Source organism: Notolepis coatsorum (genome assembly GCF_963971535.1).
Source record: "Notolepis coatsorum genome assembly, chromosome: 11".
NCBI classification, from domain to species: Eukaryota; Metazoa; Chordata; class Actinopteri; order Aulopiformes; family Paralepididae; genus Notolepis; species Notolepis coatsorum.
In genome coordinates, this window is record NC_140175.1 from 123,170,339 (window position 1) to 123,189,415 (window position 19,077).

The following is a 19,077-nucleotide window of genomic DNA, read 5'->3' on the forward strand; positions in this document are numbered from 1 at the left end:
GCAATGATACTTTAATGATTATAGGCTGGATACACTAGAGGGGGTTAATCCGGTCGCTTGTAAGCCGACAGGAGTAGGAGGGGGGGGGGGGGTAGAATCCAGCTGCCTCGTCCGGCCAAGGGTATCCCAGGTGAACCCACTGTAGTGCCGTTCAATGCGCCGGCGATCCTTGGACCACAGATGAAAGCAGGTGGACTCTTTGTGGGCCGGCTCTCTCCGGTCCACGGGGGAGAGACGTGAAGAGACCTCGTCTTGCAGAGCGTCTCCTCACCTTGCGTCCTCTCCAGGGGGGGGGGTTCCAACACACAGCAGTGTCGGGGGTCTTTATCCATGGAATAATCAAAGCATCCAAAGCATAATCCGTGCCTGGGAAGGCGGGCTGTCGTCGGTAGAATAATCCGGTATACAGGTCCACTCGCTCGTCGGCTCTGGGGCTCCTCGGGTGCAGCTTCACATAGGGTCAACCACCCTGGGTAAGCAGCCAGTTCTCTGCCCGAAACGATGGGGTACTGACTACGGTAGTATTCTCACCGCACGAAGCACTATATATTAACAGACTATTATTAGCTTAATAGACTACGTCCAACTCGACGATATAGTGCCAAATATGACTATTCAAATATTAATATACACGATGTCTCAATACCGATGGTAGGCCGAACTTGGCCTTACTCCCACACGTGGTATCGCGGGGAGGCTTTACGTCTGTGACTCTATTGGAGGGTAAGAAACTGGACTGAAAAGAAAGTCCTACTTTAGTAGCGCAGTATATATACGCACTATGAACAAATAGTCCCATTAGTGGTGCGGTAGCCAAATTCCTACGCGGAACTAGGACTTGTTCGTACATGTCGAGCGGTACGTTTGAACTGGGTCTGAGGGGTATGGCAGCCTGGCACCAAGGTCTCGACCAATAGTAGAATGGAGACTATTATGGGATGTTCAGTAGGCTAGAATGGATATTCAATGCATATTGTACAAGGAATATACAAGGGATATCAGGGAATATTAGAGAATATACAAATACAATTAAATATATATATATAAATAAATATATATATTCGGTTTAATCTGGCCCTTCACAACAGCCACCCCCTGAATAGGTCCCAGACCTAATCAGTTAAACGGAGACAGATTAATCGCGTTGTCTATTTACACATAAGGGTTTGCTGTAGGGGTCAGTCAACTTCACAAAGTCATAGGGTTGTAGGGTCATGGTCATCATCGATTGTGTCTGGGAGTCGAGGCAGTTCTATGAGCCTTGCCACGGGACGGGTGTAAGTGCGACCCTGGACGAGCACTTCAGCTGCTCGGACCTTGCCGTCGGCACCGGTGATCACTTTGCTTACGCGGCCGGCCGGCCACATAGCTCTGGGCAGTGATTGATCAATAATCATGACGACTGTTCCTTCTGTCAAATTGTCTCTCTCCTTTACCCACTTCTGGCGGGTCTGTAGAGACGGTAGGTAGTGCAGTAGGAAACTGTTCCAAAACTTGTCGGCTAATACTTGGCTGTACCTCCACATTCGTCGGCCGTTCGCTTCTTCAGGCCGGTACATTGTCTGGGGTAATGTGGGATCTAGCCGCCCCATCAGGAGTGTGTTGGGGGTAACTGGGTCGATATCCGCCACATCACTGGAGACATATCCGAGGGGCTTCGAGTTAAGTACTCCCTCAATCTCCGTGAGGACTGTCATTAGGACTTCTTCCGCCACAGTCTGGGCCCCAAGTACTGCGTACAGGGCTGTCTTTATGGAGCGCACTTCTCGTTCCCAAGTGCCACCGAAGTGGGGTGCGTTTGGGGGGTTGAATTGGAAATCAACCTGTGCTGGAGCGAGGTGGGTCTTAAGTTCTGGGCCCATAGCTTGGAAGCTCTCTCTCAGCTCTCTTTCGCCGCCTTTAAAGTTTGTCCCATGATCGGACAATAGGGTAGACGGTCTTCCTTTCCGTGATATGAATCTACGGAAGGCCATAAGGAATGAGTCTGTGCTCATGGTCGGGAGAAGCTCGATGTGTATCGCTCTGGTGGTCATGCATTTGAATACAATACCCCACCGCTTCTCGGTTCCTCTTCCTTTCTTTATGTGCAGCGGGCCAAAGCAGTCCATCCCCGTTGAGTGGAATGGCTTGTCACCGATTCGGAGGCGACATGGAGGAAGGTCAGCCATCCTTGGTATGCTGGGCTGCGCGCGCCACTTGCGGCAGTCTAGACATGTTCGTTGGAAGCGTCGTACCGCCTCTTCCTTGTAGGATCCAGTAACGACGTCTGATTTCCGCGAAGACTCTTTCTGCTCCTGCGTGATGTACATCCTCATCGTATTTCTTTATAATCAGCTCTGTGACCTTGTGTCGGCTGTTCAATACGATCGGGTATTTAATGTCATCCGGTAGATTGGGGGCTCTGCGTAGGCGACCACCCACTCTGATGAGGGTGTGAGCGTCGCTCTCGGGGGCCAGGTGAATTAATCTGCTGTCGGATGGGACGGGCTTTCCTCCCTGTAGACAGGCCAATTCATCGGGGAACGAGTCTCTCTGGGCTCGCTGCAGTAGAAGCAATTCTGCTTCCTCGTAGTTAGCCGCTGACATATCAGCGGGGGACTTGCACTCCGGGTGGTACCGCAGGAATGTTCTTTGTTGTGCACTCTCTATGGACGTGCAATCGTTTATGTTAGGGTCGGTGGAGGCTACGGTGCTCAATCCACAGAACACAGACTTCTTAATTTCCACCTCCTCTGGACTTGCTTCCCTCGGGATAGGCATGGGCCACTGTCCTTCCGGGAGTCTTAGGAATGCGGGGCCGTCACTGTAGACATTGCGACGGGTGAGGTCATCCAGGGGCATCCCCCGGGTGATGACGTCAGCTGGGTTCTGTTTTGTATCAACGTAGCGCCACTCTGTTTCTCCGGTTAACTCTTCGGTTAAGTCTTGAATCTCGGTGACTCTGACTCCCACGAAGACTTTGTACTTGCATGAGTCCGATTTGATCCAGGCGAGTACCGTCGTGGAATCTGACCACAGGATTGTTCTAGACACCGGTATGGTGAGCTCACGTTGGATGAGCGTGGCTAGGTGCGCTCCGGCTAGGGCTGCGCAGAGCTCTAGACGTGGGATAGATTGTTGCTTGCGTGGGGCTATTCTCGAGCGGGCGAGGACAAATGCTGTGTAGATCTCTCCCCCTTGGTCTTGGGCCCGCAAGTAGGCTACTGATCCGTATGCGACCTCTGAGGCGTCACTGAAGACGTGTAAGTCCATTTTACATGTCTCTGGCCTCACCTTGGGTGGGAAGTAGCTTCGGCGCATATTAACGCCTGGGAGTGAGTGGAGCTCCATCTCCCACTCTCTCCAGGTGGATGCAAGGTGTGCGGGAATGGGGTCGTCCCAGCCCTGGTCCTTGTCCCACAATGCTCGTACAATCATTTTTGCCCTGGTGGTGTACGGTAGAATACATCCTAGCGGGTCATATTGTCGGGCGAGTGTTGTGTACACACTCCGTCTGGTGGTCGGCGCCGCCGCCGGCCTTCCCTGCTCCGTAGTCAGGGGCTTGTGTCTGTAGTGAAGCGAATCTGTTTTGAATCGCCACACCAATCCCAGGGTCATCTCCTGGGCTTCTCCCGGGATTGTAGCCATCCAGGTCTCGCTGCTGGCTGCCTTGTCCTCGGAGGAGAGGCTGCGCAGTACTTGCGGATCGCTGCTGGCCCACTGCCTGAGATCAAAGCCGCCTTTGATCAATGAGGCGCGGAGTTTAATCAGGAGAGCCTCGGCTTCTTCCTGGGTTGAAAGGCTTTGTAGACAGTTGTCTACGTAGAAGCTGTTCTTTACGCTGTGTCGGACCTCTTCGTCCGCTGCTGGGTCCTCTGCTACATGTTTCTGTAGTGCAAATGTCGCACAGCAGGGGCTGCACGTCGTTCCGAAGGGGAGGACTTCCCATTGGTAGATGGCTGGGTGCTCATCTCCTGGCTTCTCTCTCCATAGGAACCGTAACAGGGGCTTGTCCGCCTCTACTAATCTCACCTGCAGGAACATTCCTTTAATGTCCCCGCTGATGGCCACCTTTTCCTGGCGGAAGCGGAGTAGAACGCCGAGTAGGGAGGGGCCGAGTGTGGGACCGGGCAGTAACTCTTTATTCAGATTTTGGGATCCGATCTGGTAGCTGCAGTTAAATACTATGCGGTCTTTACCGTTGTGATGGACCTTGTGGTGGGGCACGTACCACGATTCAGTGGTCTGGTCAGCCTCTTTAATGTCCATCTTTGTGACGTGTCCCGCTGTGATGAGCTTCTCAATCTCAGCGCGGTATACACTCTCTTGGGCGGGGTTCTTGGCTAAGCGCCGCTCCGTGTTCAGCAGGTACCGTTCTATGGCGTCTGTCTTGGCGTGGAAAGTAGGCATTCCTTCTCGCCGCAGGAGTGGCGTGGCGTATCTCAACACGCCGTTGACCGGGACTCTCTTGGTCCCTGTCTCGAGGAGGTGAATGGCGTAAATGTCATCTTTAGAGCGAATGTCTTTCTTTCCATTCTTAAAGGGCATTTGTTCCAAGCTCCATAGCCGCTCTACGTGTTGCAGGAGTGCGGTTTCTCCCTCTATGACTCGGGAGTGGAGACATCTAGTGGCTGTACTTCGGTTGAGAGATTTGGCGAGCGGGCCTTGGAGAGTCCATCCCAAACGGGTCTCGACTGCTGCAGGACAGCCTCGGGGTCCGGTATGAACCCGGTCTATCGGGACAATGAGGTCTGCATGGTCGGAGCCTATCAACAGGGTCGGCATAGCATTGTCTATGAGCGGGATCGGTAACTTGCGCAGATGTGCATATTTCTCCATCAGCTTGGCGACGGGGTATGTGTACCGCGACAGTCCTATTTCTTGGCTGGTGAAAGCGTCTGCAATCTGGTACCGTCGCTCAGGCTGGCCGCTTGCTGCGATAGAGAATGAGACATTCTCGCCCTTTATCGTCTTCAAATCTCGTCTTATTGTCCGAATTGTCATTTGGGTTTCGCTTCCCCGCAGCCCTAGCTGGGCCGCAGCGGAGGCGAGCAGCAGGGTCTTCTCTGACCCGTCATCGAGGACGGCGTAAGTGTCCAGGACTTTATTCTGGTAGCTTAGTGTCACACGCACTACTTTTAGGAGTACTCGGGCTCCACTGCTGCTGGCGGGATCGATGTACATGACGCTCGCTTTGCGGCTGGATGGTGCAGGTGAAGGGCGCCGTCTGTTACTATCGTGAAGTATGTCCAGATGGGCTCCATCGCACTTGGTGCACCTTTTCTTTAAGCGGCATTCGGCTGCCATGTGTGAGCGCGCACAGCGAAAACAGCGCTTGTTGGACTTTATCCATTGACCTGCTTCCTCCGCGTTCAGCTTGGGGAAGGAGTCACATTGCGCTAGCCAGTGTTCTTTCTCACAGTAGGGGCACACTATCTTCCACTTCTCCGTTCTGGAGGGGGTACTGTGGCTCCTGCTGCTCGGTACTGACTCCGATTGGTGCATCACAGTCACCGATCTTCTTCCATCATTTAGTCGTCTGGTTCCTTCTCTGGAGCCAGGGGTGCTCCGTCCGAATGTATCTAGCCGTAGGCTGCTGACTTCTCTCGCCAGGAAGTCTGCTAGATCGAGGAGGTTCGGTTCGGGGCCATTCGGGTCTCTGTGGTCCCTCTGCCGCCTAAAGCGCTCCTGACGAGCGGGCGGCAGCTTCTCCAGGATCCTTTCCACATTTGAGTTGGCGTAAAGTTCATACTTCCCCTTCTCTCTTTGCGCTCCCAACATCCCTACCAGGGACTGCACTCTGATGGACAGGTCGTCCAGTGCTCGATTGTCTATTGCTGGGGGTAAGCGGTCGATGTGTCGGATCTCCTGGATCACGTAATCCCATATGCGCCCATACCTCTGGTCCAATGCTACCAGCGCTGCTGTGTATGGGGTGGTGGAAGTCGCGTAGGCGAGCGCTATATTATGTGCGCGGGGCACCTTTAAGTGCTGCAGTAGGATGGCGTATTTGTGGCGTTCATCCAATACATCCACCAACATGGTCTCCAGACACATGCGGAGTTCTGTATACTGGGCCCGGTTCTCTTGGGTGAAGTCGGGTACCATAGGCGTGCCAATGTATGACGCTGACTGTGGATACATCGGCGAGTGTTGGGGGAGAGGCCTCCTAGGCGAGTCTCCTCCCGCTCCTTGGTATGGGCTGGTACCGGCAGTGTACCATGGCCCGCTTGTCCAGGTGCTGTTCCTCGGTGCGGGTCGTGCGTCGTGCTCACCCGTGTATAGAGTCGGGGGTCTGTAGCGCAGCTCCGCGGGAGTATAGCCTGGGCTGTACCGGACCTCCTGGTCCGGTAGAGTACTGTGCTGTCTTCGGGCGCGGTTCTCCTCCTCTTCCTCTTCGTCTTCAGTTAGGTCATCCAGTGCTTGTAGTCTCTGGTTTAGCCTCTCCACAGGATATGCTGCTCCTTCCCGGTTGCTAGGTCTCGCTTGGACCGGTGGGGGGAGGTGGTCTGTGGGGGGTATAGACCTCGTCTGTTGGTCAAGTTCAGGGTTGTTTACTCGGCTAGGGGATGCCGCCCTGGAGGTGTGTCTAGACGAGTTCCTGGAGCCTCTGGCGGAGGGAGAGGGTGTTGTCCGTCTGATCAGCTGTTCTATTAGTTGCGCTTGCTGTCTGTCGCGCTCTGCGTCCCGTAGAGCACCAGCAGCTGCTCGCTGGCTGTCTGCTCGGTCTCGGGCCACATTCTCTTCCATCTGAATGCGTCTTATTTCCAGGCGTATGTGCTCTTCTTCGCTCCGTTGCTGTAGCTGCAATCGATCGCGTTCACCCTGGAGTCTATCGCGTTCAGTAGAGGCTTTCAGGCTGACGAGGAATGCCTGCTGTAGGGTCCTCTCTGCCTCGCTGGGAGAAGGCGGTTGTATAGGGGAGCCTTCCCTCGGGGTACTCCTTGCGGAGCCTTGGAGCTCTATCTCCACGGTGCTCTCCCCGTCTTCTTCCGTGCCGAGTTCTCTCTCGGTAGCGTTGTATTCCTCCCGGGACTCATCGGGGACTACTTCTTCAGTACTGGCGGGGTGTGAAGTCATGTCTGGTTCCCACTGGTCCCCACCGTGAACTTGGTCAGTTACATTAGAGCCCGTAGGGGCCTCTATGGTCGGGGTAGTCTGGGCGTTGGGGTTAGACATACTTTTACTTTCTAGTTTTACCGCGTTTACTGTTAGTAGAAGACTAGGTTGTTGACTGACAGCGTAAGCCTCTAAGTACTGAGGGAGCCGTCGTTCGCGCTGCGGGCCTTGGTTAGGAGGATCGTTTCGTGGAGTGTTCATCATAGGCCATTTCAATATTAATAACACTATATTAATATTACACTAATTACCCTCCGGCTCGAAGGACCAATTTTAACTGAGGGGTACAATTCCCTGACTGTATTACTAGATATGATACTTACTACCACTACCTTTGTACTTAATATTCGGCCACCCAGTACATGGCATAAATATATTATCATGAACACTCTCACGTAGATGAAACGGATCCAACACAAATGTACGAATTAGAAACAGGTCTTTATTTCCTACACAGCGATGGTGTGTAGAATAAGCACTTAATCACTTAATTACATTTATGAATTGAAATAGTATGCACTTTTATGGCAAGGAGTATTCGTCGGTATATCAATAGATAATGTCCAATCTCTGAAGGCGCAGGTGGTAAATATACGACCTGGAATAGTTAAGGAATAACAGCAATGATACTTTAATGATTATAGGCTGGATACACTAGAGGGGGTTAATCCGGTCGCTTGTAAGCCGACAGGAGTAGGAGGGGGGGGGGGTGTAGAATCCAGCTGCCTCGTCCGGCCAAGGGTATCCCAGGTGAACCCACTGTAGTGCCGTTCAATGCGCCGGCGATCCTTGGACCACAGATGAAAGCAGGTGGACTCTTTGTGGGCCGGCTCTCTCCGGTCCACGGGGGAGAGACGTGAAGAGACCTCGTCTTGCAGAGCGTCTCCTCACCTTGCGTCCTCTCCAGGGGGGGGGGTTCCAACACACAGCAGTGTCGGGGGTCTTTATCCATGGAATAATCAAAGCATCCAAAGCATAATCCGTGCCTGGGAAGGCGGGCTGTCGTCGGTAGAATAATCCGGTATACAGGTCCACTCGCTCGTCGGCTCTGGGGCTCCTCGGGTGCAGCTTCACATAGGGTCAACCACCCTGGGTAAGCAGCCAGTTCTCTGCCCGAAACGATGGGGTACTGACTACGGTAGTATTCTCACCGCACGAAGCACTATATATTAACAGACTATTATTAGCTTAATAGACTACGTCCAACTCGACGATATAGTGCCAAATATGACTATTCAAATATTAATATACACAATGTCTCAATACCGATGGTAGGCCGAACTTGGCCTTACTCCCACACGTGGTATCGCGGGGAGGCTTTACGTCTGTGACTCTATTGGAGGGTAAGAAACTGGACTGAAAAGAAAGTCCTACTTTAGTAGCGCAGTATATATACGCACTATGAACAAATAGTCCCATTAGTGGTGCGGTAGCCAAATTCCTACGCGGAACTAGGACTTGTTCGTACATGTCGAGCGGTACGTTTGAACTGGGTCTGAGGGGTATGGCAGCCTGGCACCAAGGTCTCGACCAATAGTAGAATGGAGACTATTATGGGATGTTCAGTAGGCTAGAATGGATATTCAATGCATATTGTACAAGGAATATACAAGGGATATCAGGGAATATTAGAGAATATACAAATACAATTAAATATATATATATAAATAAATATATATATTCGGTTTAATCTGGCCCTTCACAACATACACTATACATTTCATACATTCGAATCAAACCGGCATGTCATGTCCCCTTTAACAGTGGGCGAAAGAGGGAGAACTACAATGACTACATTTACCAGAATGCCTGGTAATTTTTTTTTAATCTAGATTAATCTATCTGCAATCCTGGAGTTAATCTAGATTAAAATGGTTTATTTGAAGTCTGCCGAAGGCATTCAAAATATGTGTGTTCTACCTAGGGATGGGTATCGTTAGGATTTGATCAATACTACTACTCTTATCGTTACTGCTTAACGGTTCCGTACTTCATCGACATTGCTTTATTATTTATAACTTTATAAATAAATATTATTTCTTCAGCAACAGCAGCAGCAATGTTCTTTTATATAACTTTATAAATAAATATAATAAATAAATATTATTTCTTCAGCAACAGCAGCAACAATGTTTTAAATGTGTGAATTATACTTTTTATAATAAACAACAAATGTAAGATAAAAAAAACGATATACACTGAATGATTAGTTGTTACCTAAAGCCCTTGGACTCTACTGTAGAGAAGGGGTGCAGGCCTTTGACAACAAACTGGGTCACAGCCCTGTGACACTCGTTCAGCCTATCCTGTCATCCTTCCTAGCTGCTAGGGTGAAGGGACTTGGCTTGGCTGGGACCGGTGGTGGTAGAGGGAGAAGGGGTGGGCTGGGACATGGTGGCTGGCTGCAGCCTCAGCCTGACGAATGGCGATCTATGAAAAGTTGTCATCTTTCAAATATATTTGTAGCTAAACAATTAGCTAAGCAATTATTTATTAGCCTATTCGTAATAATTCGTTATTAGCCTAGCTAACTCCGTATTATCTTGGCTTACCTGCAGTGGACGTGGATGGAGATGGAACACTGCGAGCAAAGCAGTCGAAAACGGCGCATTTCTGCAGACTAATGTTATGTTTTGACAACAGATGTTTTGACAAATTGCTTGTATTGCCACCCATACTTGCAAATGTTTTATTGCACTTGTGGCAACATGCTTTGTCGGCATCGACTTTCGTAAAGTGTACCCAAACTTTCGGTTTGTTCTCTCCACCATGATGAGCGCAGAGCTCTGTCTGTGTCCTCCGCGCTTCAACACAAAGCCACAGACAGGCCCCGCCCTTAAGTACCCGTATGTGTATGTTGTGAGTGTGTGGCCCGCTGAGTCGCTGCGGCTCGCTTCTCGTGCAGACAGAGAGAGGAGAGGAGACCCAAGTTTGAGAATATATTAACGGCGTCAATTGTATTATCGCGCGATAATAGTCCGGCGTTAACTTAGCCCGGTAACGGCATTAACGGCCCAGCTCTAATATATATATATTAGTGCCGTCAATCGATACAAATATTTAATCGCGATTAATCACATGATTTTCCATAGTTAACTTGCGATTAATCGCAAATTAATCGCATAAATTCTTTTTTTATCTACCTTAAACCGATCTTTTTCAAGTTCCAAGTTTTAATACTGTTATCAACATGAGAGTCAACAAATGCTTGCTTTATGCAGCCCTTTAACACAAAAGGATGACCCTCATACATTGCAAATTTGCATCAAATTCAAAACAGAGTGATGCACAAAATAACTTAAAAGAAAATAATAATTTAAAACAATGAATAAAGTGTGCATGAAATAATAGGGGAAATAAAACGTTAGGAACTTGTTACATTCACACAAGGGCTGAGTAATCACACACCCCCCCCTCTCTCTCTCTCTCACACACACTCTCCCAGCTCTCTTTCTCTCTTGCCCCTTCCTCATCTCTCTCACCCCCTCTCTCTCTCTATATATCTCACACACACACTTCAGAAACAAACATAGTATCAATGAGAGCATCAATAATACACCCGAGTGAAGTCTAGTTTAAAAAAAAAAAGAGAATTTTTTTTTTTTTTGTGTTCTTAAAAGTTAATCGTGAGTTAAAAAAAATAGTGGCGGTAATAAAATCGGGCGATAGCGCGTTAATACCGCGTACTTCTAGGGAGACCGTACTTAAGCATTACATCACGCGCAGGAGTGGTTTGTGAACAATAAACCATGCCTAGGGGTGGTTGTTAGGCCCGAGGCGCAGCCGAGGGTCGTTAGACCCCCCTAGGCATGGTTTATTTTTCACAAATCACGACTGCAAGTGGTGTAATGCTTTTATACAACTGCCACATTCATCCAACCTTATTGCTATACAATAAACACACATTAATCGAAGATTTATTGAAAAAACCATCCGCCAGAAAAAGTTGTTCCCAAAAATGAGAAGTTGCCTCCATGTGGAAGCAGCTCGGAAGTGCATTCAACTGTTCTCAGTAGGACATCCAACCAACTAACACATCCAACTGTCTTTCAACTAAGACATCCAACCAACTAACACATCCAACTGTCTTTCAACTAAGACATCCAACTAACACATCCAACTGTCTTTCAACTAAGGCATCCAACCAACTAACACATCCAACTGCCTTTCAACTAAGGCTGCGGTTACACCTTTCGTATCATTTCGTATTGTTTTCTTATACGTATCGCCGCGACGTCATGCGCCTCGAGTCACACTTTTTTTTTTCTTTCGTTTTTGTCAGCCGAGCACACTGATGTAGTACACTGCCAAAGCAGTAGGTGGCAGTAGGTGGCAAACATGAAGGCAATTTCAACCAATCAGAACGAATGTGCCAATACACTTCCTGGTGGAAGCTCCAGCAAAGAAAATGTCAATAAGGCAGGCGCCTATGCCGCGCCACCATCTTACTCAATGCAGCAATAATTTTTAATAATAAAAGTGCAATAAACAAAACGGATACATTCACTGTGTGTTCTGCCTGTCATTTGTTGATGAAACAAAACTAACATCAACACAAGTGACCACCAAGAGCGGATAGTTTAGTCTAAAAAACGATCGGTAGCATTGTTAGCTGCATGCTAACGTCAATGGAGTATGCCATTATAACAATATAGCATTGTGGCTAGAAGCTAACGTTAGCTCACGCTACTTAGCCAGCATCAAAACTGATGATATCGCGAGCTATCAGTAGTTAGATAACATTAGAGACAACGCTGTGTGTATTAAACAAAGGTGAATAGATGACTGGGCCATTTTGTTTAATGCTTGTTAAGTTGAAAGAGGAACTCTGAGCTAACAGGGTCTGAATCCTGATAGCTCACGTTAGCCAGCTGCTCATGCAATCGGTAATGCTAGCAGAATGAATGGATGTAAACTTTATTTAACATATTGCATATGGGTACAATACAATACGGCTCAATACAAACAATTGTTAAGGGAATGCAGACTGTTGTAGCTTGGACTGGGGTCCTTATAACAATAACTTGACAACACATGGTAGCTGAAGCTATTTGGGACACGGAGCTCTGCCTCTGTCCCAAACACACACACAGTTGTCACCGGAAGGGCACGCAGATGGTATCTACTGCGCATGGGCGTTTTCGCAACAACTGCTCCGTGCTGACTACACGCTGTTGTCGAAGCGTTTTTTTTGCGTATCTCCAAACGCAAACACAATTTTGCGTTTCAGCCGTATCCACAAAAAAACGCCAAAAAACGCATTTCTGTGTAGATAGGACATCAAACGTCGTCAAAAACGTATAAAAAAACGCCAGGAATACACTAGTCTAACCATAGCCTAAGACATCCAACCAACTAACACATCCAACTTTTCTTTAGTTTTTAATTATGAAGTTAGTGGTTGTTATTGGAATGATTGATTGATTGATTGATTGATTGAACATTTTATTACCAGATGCAGAATGGGTACAATACAGTACGGCTCAATACACACAATAGACCTGTCTCAAACCCTGCCCCTTTTCTTGATCCTCCAATCACAGCTGTCGCTTACCTCTGACTTCCTCGTACAAACTTTGTTTGTACGAGGAAGTCAGAGGTAAGCGACAGCTGTGATTGGAGGATCAAGAAAAGAGGGCAGGGTTTTGAGACAGGTCCATTGTTAAGGGGATGCAGACCTACTTTCTATAGAACTTCATTCTTAGATGCTTCTATAGAAAGTAGGTAAAACAAATTAAAAGGTTTTCTTTGCCCTATAGGAAAAAAAAGTTTTCTTCGCCCTATTTTTTTTTAAACCTACTTTAGAGGGCCTAAACTTAACCAGTTGGAAACCAAGCGTACAGTAATAAAATTAGCAATCAATCAATCAATCAACTCAATAGGCCATGCTCACTTAGAACAGCGCAGCACTCAGCTGCTTCTACAGTCTGACTCTCCCCCGCCGTTGCAGACAGGAGTGTGTGTGTGTGTGTGTGTGTGTGTGGGTGGGTGTGCCAGACAGTGTCAAGGGGAAGGAAGAAAAAAAATTGCAAATAATCAATCAATCAATCCGCGATTTTTCTTTTGTTCCACAATGATTCATGACCCATAGATTACACAATCCAACATTGTGTAAGAGACTAAGACATTCGGCGTGACAGAATCTGTTTATATTTAGTCATTATGACGCTATCAACATATCCATTTGTAGAGATTATTGTCCCCTCTCGTCTCCTCCCCTCTCCGCTCTCCGCTCCCTCTACAAAGTCGAACAGCGGAGTGATGTGATTCGGTTGTGGGCGGGTCCTGGGACCAGGAGCGTGGAATTGTGAAGAATACATACGTGTAAAATGACTGTTTCAGCCAATCAGAATCGAAAAATTTGCATGCCGTTCTATAATTAACCGATAATTGTTCGAACGTAGCAAAGGTATTGTCGATATAGAGATCTTTAAATGTTCTAATACCGAGACTAGTCCATATTGAGAAAGCACCATCAATCATAGATGGGGGGAAGGCCGGATTTGAGGCCACCGGGGAAGCAAATACAAATAAAATGTGTACAAACAATTGTTAAGGGGATGCAGGCCAGACTTTCGTCTTGTTTACATCAGGGTCCCCCATTTTCAATTCTTTATAACATATATGACATACAGATAGACAGTACTGCTACATCTATACATTTATGACATACCAGATTTACAAAGCAGGGAAGATTTGGTCAGATTGGTTGGCAGTAACTTTGCAGTGAAATCCTTGTGACCAGCATGACGACCAGGCAACACAATGGCAAGTAGGACTGCATAGTTGATCAGAAATTTCACAACCCTTTTTACGTCAAAAAGAGACAAAAAACGCTTGTGATTTCTCGGTTGTTTCTTCCTCTCACGTGGTGTCAGGCCATCCGTCTTGTAGTGTTTGAAAAGGCTTTTGAGAAGCCCATCGCTGATCCTAAACAAAAATGCAATTTTAATATAGAATACAGTCACTCAGTTCATTCCTAAACTGATATAAGATAAGATATTCCTTTATTGATCCCCTTGGGGAAATGTTAACAATAGGGAAGATAATGAATGAATGAAATACACACATTGTTAAGGGGATGCAGACCAGAGAAAGACGTCTCTTGTTTACATTCAGGTGTAGTTTTTAACACTTTGGTTGCCTTGGGTTAAATTAATGATATACCATAGGTTGCCGGCTCTATTTGTCTATGGAGAAGTACCCCTTCTTTGCATGGCTATAACTTTTTAAATTATATTGCTACATTGCCATTATTAGGGCCCATTCAAAGTCCTATATGTATTGTTCATTGTGTAGCAACGTTAAACTTTTTCATTCACATATTCATAGTAAAGTATGGTCTAATGCAGGGGTGGGCAACTTTGTATATGGTGAGGGCCACAAAATGTCCACAATCAATCTGGGGGGCCGCATTGTTTATCGGCAGTCCCGCCAGTAGTACCCCATCACTCAAATAGCCCTAATAGTCACAAGGTATATAAACAATTATAATTTGTTGTAACTTTGTTTTTATTCCATTTCAAATGCATTTAGTAATGCAATTTCAACTTTATGAATTTATAAACAGCTGAATTTAAAAGTATTGCTGTGTAACCCCAAATATATACAAAAATGATCAATTATAATTAAGGCTTCTAATAAAATAAATGTATGAACTTAAAGCCCACTGCTCAACAAACACAAAGCAGCATTCCTGCTGCATTTCACTACAACAGTAAATCAAAAGTGCAATAATAAATGATTTTGTTAAATGTATAAACTTTTATCCTGCTACTAAACAAAACATTATAACACTGAAATGCATGTTATGGATATGAAGCACTCAGGAATGTTTTGTTTAGTAGCAGGATAAAAGTGTATACATTTAACAAAATCATTTATTATTGCACTTTTGATTTACTGTTGTAGTGAATTGCAGCAGGAATGCTGCTTTGTGTTTGTGTTATTAGTGTTATCTGAACACTATAGTAAACAAGTAAAGTGCAAGTAAAGTAAAGTGCAATACTACATGCCTCCCATTGACCCTTTATCAAACTGGCATGACATTCACCCTCGCCCCACAGTGGGTCAATAATAATAATAATAATAATAATAATAATAATGGTCCCCTCTCTACACCTCTCCATCATCTCCCCCCCTCTCTACACCTCTTCAGCATCTCTTCCCCCCTCTCTACACCTCTTCATCATCTCCTCCCCCCCCCCTCTCTACACCTCTTCATCATCTCCTTCCCCCCCCCCTCTACACCTCTTCATCATCTCCTCCCCCCCTGTCTTTAATGAGACACTTGTGGTCTCTCTTGTTGGCGCACAATAGCAGGAATGTCAACTTCAATGTTTGTGCATGCAATCTGCATCAGATGAAATAATGTTTCATCCGACAGCCTGTTTCTCTCCTTTGACTTGATGTGCTTCATGTTTGAGAAATTGCTCTCACATATGTATGTGCTCCCAAACATACTGGCCATAGAGAGGGCAAAGTCCCTGAGGAGTGGGAAGCGGGGCTCAGGTAGCAGTTTCCAAAACGAAATTCCCCTCTCATTTCTCTTTGCTTGAAAAAAAGGATCCGACTGTAGCTCGCACAGTTCAAGCTGCAACGGTGGGGGCTGCTCTGACACCGTAGCGGTGAGGGGGCCGGCAAACAGCGCTATCCGTGACTGCATGCCGTTGAAATCTTCAAACCGATCATTGAATTGCATTTGCAGTGTTTCAATGTCGTTCCTGTACTTTCCGACGGCTCAGCCATCGGATTTCTGTGTGTAGCTGCAAGTCGCCATAATCAGTGTCCATCTCTTCCAAAAAGGAGACAAACTTTCTATGGTTTAGTGACCTGTTGCCTCCACGAATTAGATTGGTAACCTTGGTAACCAAATCCATAACATGGCTGTAGTCAAGCTTCTTGGCACAGAGAGCCTCCTATATCAGATAAAAAAAAAGAAAAACGATTTAACGACTCTCGCATATAATTTTACTACACTCGACTCGCATTGGTCATTATTAGTGACCCACAATAGATGGAAATTATGTTAGCGAACTTACCTGATGTATAATGCAGTGCAGCATTGGACACTCAACGCCACTCTGCCTTAGAAGCCCGGCGAATCCTGTGCGTTTTCCTTTCATTGCCGGTGCTCCATCGGTAACAACAGCCGACAGTTTATCAAAACCCCCATATTGCTGCACGGCACTTTCAACAGCGTTTCATATGTCCACACTAGGGCTGACCCCTATTAGTCAAATAGTCGACTAATCGATCGAAAGGAGCCATAGTCGACTGCCAACTCTTCTTAGTCGAATACAATACAAAAAAATTAAAAAATTAAAAAACTAAAAAAATAAAAAATTACAAAATATTATAATTTTTTTTTTTTTTTTAATATTGGCCTGGGGCCGCATGGAACGTCGGTGAGGGCCGCATGCGGCCCGCGGGCCGCCAGTTGCCCCTCCCTGGTCTAATGTATAAGTATGTTTTCATCTCTTTCTGCAGCTTTCTCCAGAACGTGATCTATAGCCCCAAATGCATTATATTGATGATGCAATACAGTTTTATGGCAATCAGCGCAATATAAAAAATTCCAACTAGACGTACTTCTAGAAGTTACTACACGTCATCTGATGTTGACCGGATGGGCTAGGGGGCGTTTATAATTCCGTGGGCAGCGTTATACCAATCATCTAATGTGGGTCAAATGTTGATAATAGCAGTTAGTATCGAAGACGGTAACGTTACACGCTGAAACTCACCCCAGTCTCCGCTCGCCGTTGGGCGATCATCGTCGAGTTGAAATCTTATCATTATGGGATGTAAATTTACCCGGTCCATCTCCAGCTTGTATAATGGTATATACGTCCAAATCATGTTGTTTATCGAGTTATTGGCAATCGATCACTGTGTAGTGTGACGAGCCAGAGTCGCGGGACCTATAGCGAGCGCCGGAAGTACTACGGTCGTCTAGGACAACCTCTATTCAACATCCTGTTTGGCGATTGCGCCGATCGGCCACCAGATGGCGCTCCTGAACCGCCAGAGAGCTCAGTGGGTCCTGCTGGTGGATCTCAGGCCAGCGGAGGGGACAAATGAATCCGATCGCAGATTTTTGAAATATTGATATAAGGACGCTGTACAGCGTCCCCCGGCAACTTGAGCATGGCCAGCAATGACGTGAAAAGACGTTTCATGGCAGTCAAAGTGTTAAGGAAATGGCCGCACAAAAAGTACACTACCCAGAATATCCAAAATGGACGCCCTCACAGGGTAGAATAGCATTCGAAGACTATCTCTACACTTTAAACCTATTTAAACCTATTGCTAAACATACATCTACGTCCAATACAATACATCTACGTCCAATACAATCATAAATACACTTACCCATAAATGAAACGGAACGTTGGACGACAGACGACAACGTTGTGGAATCTGTATGTTGTCCGTGAAGCCACGCGTACACCGTTGACTTTCTTTGTACATTGCGTCATCTCTGAAACATTTTGGCATGTTCCAATAATGGACAACAGACACATGTCCCTTTCTCTTGGTGTCAACGACGCGGTGTCCAATCTGTTTTGGTAGATTAGCTCAACCGACAGTTTTTTTTAACAAGACAGGGCAGATCGTTCAGAATTTTCCTTTCGGCGTGTCTGGCACTTACAGTCGAAAGCTTGTATCTTTCTGAGTTCCTCTTGTATTTCGCTCTCCACCGTTAAACCAGACATCTTTTCAACTGATCGCATGGTCGATTCAGCTGAAAAGCCCAATGCTACAGTTTCAATGCAAATGTCTCTGTCTCCCTCATCGTCTGCCTCACCATCGTCGGTAGATTCTATTGCATCTGGGACAATGATGCCTGCTCCTTCTGTTTCCTCGTTGTCGGATGATACAGCTGGCCGCTCACATGTACCGTCATCGTCGTCACTGTGAACGTAGTCCGTTATGTGGTCACTCATTAACTTTGAGGAGTCTATAATCATTCCATCTCTTCCTCTATTAAGAGCAGCTGATAATCTTTGAGCGGCCATGTTAACGGTGAATGTTATCTGAGCAGCAATCAACAGGTTCTGTGAATATAAACACAGTGTGGGTGTACCTCCCAAACAGGCAGCCTTTCACATGCAAAAATGGGCCAGCCCCCACAGGGATCCGTTGCAGAGACTCTGTCTCAAACAGCCATTTTTAAACACAGATTTCTTACAATTAGAGTTATTATATATGTTCGCTGTTATACTAAATATGTTCTTCAATCCTCGAACTGTAAGTATATATAAAAAATTAAAATAAACTGAAATTAACTTAAAAAAATATTTATATATACTTTTCCTTTTTTTAAGGAACCCAGGATGCCGAGTTGTAGGCACGCTCGCTGGTCGCGGTCACATATTACATCATCAAATGTAGTTTGATACCGATTGACGTCAGATAAAAAATTTCAATTGTACAAGGTCCTAAACGTCATGCCTCATCATCTGCTGGTGACCACAGCAGTTTATATGGATCATAATAATCAAACACACTGAAACTTACCGCAGCTTCCTCTGACCGTTGGGTGGTCAGCGTGGAGCAGAAAGTTCGCGATTATGGGATGTTGATATATGCGATCCATTTCCAGGTTGTATAATAGTATATACGTCCAAATCATGTTGTTTATCGAGTTATTGGCAACGGATCGCTATCCAGTGTATCAAGCTCGAGTCCCGGGAGAAATAGCGAGTGGCCGGACGAAATATGGTTGAGCACCACTTCCTGCCGCGTCACTTCCGGTTTGGGCGATTCGCAGATCGGCCACCAGATGGCGGTCTTGAACCGTTGGAGAGTTGAGAGGAGATCAACAGGAGATCTCAAGTCTCCGTGGGTGAAATATGATTGACATGACAGATTTTTGAAATATTGATCTCAAAGACGCCTTACGGCGTCATTGGCAGATTACGCATGGCGGAGAATGACGTGGTAACACGTCATTGGCGATTAAAGGGTTAACAA